Here is a 3363-nt window from a genome sequence, read left to right as displayed (position 1 = left end):
TTTTTAGTAGAGACAGGTTTTCACCATGTTGGACAGGCTGGTTTTGAACTCCTGACCCAAGGTGATCTGCCTGCCTCAGCCTCCCAAAGTGCTAGGATTACAGATGTGAGCCACTGCACTGGCCCACAGTCGTATTTAAATAATTATCTATATCGTGATTGCAGTGGTAGTTATATTACTGTACATGTTTTTCAAAGAACTGTACATTAATATGTACAGTATGCCTTAATTTTTATACATTTAAAAACTTTTTTAAAAAAGCAAATTTAAATGAGTATACATAATGTGAATCCCAATTTGAAAAAGAAAAGACTGTGTTTACATTAAGAATGTATTGGCCGGGCACGGTGGCTCACACCTATAATCCCAGCACTTTGGGAGGCCGAGGCAGGTGGATCACGAGGTCAAGAGATCGAGACCATCCCGGTCAACATGGTGAAACCCCGTCTCTACTAAAAATACAAAAATTAGCTGGGGATGGTGGCGCGTGCCTGTAGTCCCAGCTACTCGGGAGGCTGAGGCAGGAGAATTGCTTGAACCCAGGAGGTGGAGGTTGCGGTTAGCCGAGATCGCGCCATTGCACTCCAGCCTGGGTAACATGAGTGAAACTCCGTCTCAAAAAAACAGAAACAAAAACAAAACAAACAAAAAAGAAGGTATTATGTAAAATTTATCTTGTATATGAATAACTCTAGAATGTTAATTGAGGTGATAAATTTTTAATAAAATGAGTTTTATATGAAATGAAATATTTTTGAAAGAAATTTTACGTTTCAAATTATAAAAGAAAAACACATATGTCTACATATGAAAATATTGTTGCTGTATTCGATTAGTTTTTTTATCTTTCCCCACTTCCCTCGTGTATATGTGTGTGTACCTTCCTGGAAGGAGACGCATCAGAATGTTAGCAGTGGTTATCTTTGAGTGGGAATGTGGTTGGAGGGTGCATTCCTTCATTTTGCTAATCTTCATTTTCCAAATACTTTATCATGAATGTGCGTCATTATTATAATCATTAGGAAAGCCTCCAATATATCTTCATTAAGATTAAATCTGGATGAGAGAGAAGCATGGGGCATTGCTTTCAGGAAGCTAACAGGACGTTTAGATATAGTTACTCACACCACCCAACTGAACGACTTCCCAGAAGCATTTATCTGGAAAACATTATCTGGGTGGCATGCTTTCTGTCACCCAAGGCTCTGTCAGGAAAACAGTGAAGACAAAAAATGTTTTCACACCATTTCTGTTAAAGGCTTGATAAAGAAAATATGGCAGTAGGAGTGAAAAGGGAGCAGAGAGTGTATCACCGTACCTGGGGTTTCATTTTGCAACGTGGCTGCCGCGGAGCCTGCCCGCCGCTGTCTAGAGGTGCCTGGATGATGCCATTTGTGGTCAGCCATGAGCATCACCCAGGACAGCACTCTAGAGATGCAAGCAGCCCACGAAGGAGGTTCCTGCGGGGATGAGGGTGTGGCCCGACCTCAATCATAGAGATCAGGATGTGCCCAGATCTACCTAGAACATGCAAAGCCACCGAATGAATGGGTGCGGTGACAACACAGTTCAGGGGAAGGTCTGACCTGGAGGATCCCCAGGGTGGTGGATGGTGGAGGATGTGTCCCTTCCTTCAAGAGGAGGAAGCTGAAACCCAGAGATGCAAAGCAGATTGGCCCACAGATACTCAGACAGCTTGGGGCAGAGCTGGAAGTGAAGCCTCGACTGAACCCAGGGTTCTGGATTCCCTGTCCTCTCCCCACGCGGTCATCACGGAGTGGCCTCTTTAAGGAATAACTGAAGAGTAAACATTTTATCAGTTGGTCTGCAGTGCGGCCCAAATAATCCAGTTCCCAGGGCCAAGAGCTACCTTTTACTTATTCATCATTTCATTCTATTTTTTTTTTTTTTTTTTTTTGAGACAAAGTCTCACTCTGTCGCCCAGGCTGGAGTACAGTGGTGTGATCTCAGCTCACTGCAACCTCCGCCTCCCAGGTTCAAGCAATTCTCCTGCCTCAGCCTCCTGAGTAGCTGAGATTACAGGTGTGTACCACCATGCCTGGCTAATTTTTGTGTTTTTAGTAGGGACGAGGTTTCACCATATTGGTCAGGCTGGTCTCGAACTCCTGACCTCAGGTGATCTGTCCACCTTGGCCTCCCAAAGTGCTGGGATTACAAGCGTAAGCCACCACGCCCAGTCGTCATTTCATTCTTAAAATAATTCTCCACATGGCTATGCCTATTTCTTTCCATTTTGCAGATGAGGAAACTGAGGCCCTAGTGGCCACTAAGCTGGGGAGATCATTGGCCTGAGTGTTCTGGTTTCTATGGCAGTTCTAAGCCTCATGGTAAGCCAATTAATTAAAAATTGGTCCATCGGGCCGGGCGTGGTGGCTCACAACTGTAATCCCAGCACTTTGGGAGGCCAAGGCAGGCGGATTACCTGAGGTTGGGAGTTCAAGACCGGCCTGACCAAAATGGAGAAACCCCATCTCTACTAAAAATACAAAATTAGCTGGGCATGGTGGGGCATGCCTGTAATCCTAGCTACTCAGGAGACTGAGGCAGGAGAATCTCTTGAACCTGGGAGGCGGAGGTTGCAGTGAGCTGAGATTGCGCCATTGCACTCCAGCCTGGGCAACAAAAGCAAAATTCCATTAAAAAAAAAATTGGTCCATGAATGACTATGTGAGGAGCTTGGTTTGTTCAGATCAGTCCAAAGAGTACAGACACCTCTGGATGGAGTGATAAAATCACAGAGCATTTTACAAAAAACCCTTTATCCATATAACTCCACAAATCCCTGCACAGATCCTCACAAGTACATCCTACATCCTTCTTTTTTTTTTCAAGACAGAGTCTCGCACTGTCACCTGGGCTGGAGTGCAGTGGTACCATCTTGGCTCACTGCAACCTCCACCTCCCAGGTTCAAGTGATTCTTCTGCCTCAGCCTCCCCAGAAGCTGGGATTTATAGGTGCCTGCCACCATGCCTGGCTAATTTTTTGTGTTTTTAGTAGAGATGGGGTTTCACTATGTTTGTCAGGCTGCTCTCAAACTCCTGACCTCGTGATCCACTCGCCTCGGCCTCCCAAAGTGCTGGGATTACAGGTGTGAGCCACCACAGCCGGCCTCCTACATCCTTTTACAGATGAAAATACTGAGACCCAGAGAGATTAAATAACATATCCTACACCCCACAGTTTATGATTTGGTAGAAACAGTGACTTGAGCCCAAAACTCTCTGGCTCCAAAGCCAACCTTCTTGCTGCTACATCAAAAGATACCTCTAGGCCCTCAAAGCGGGGTCAAACCCTTCCACCAGGTATGAGACACCAAGGTGCCAAGCCCTGGTCTATGAATC

This window comes from Cebus imitator, unplaced genomic scaffold (assembly GCF_001604975.1).
Source record: "Cebus imitator isolate Cc_AM_T3 unplaced genomic scaffold, Cebus_imitator-1.0 Scaffold563, whole genome shotgun sequence".
NCBI classification, from domain to species: domain Eukaryota; kingdom Metazoa; phylum Chordata; class Mammalia; order Primates; family Cebidae; genus Cebus; species Cebus imitator.
This window is presented reverse-complemented; position numbering follows the sequence as displayed.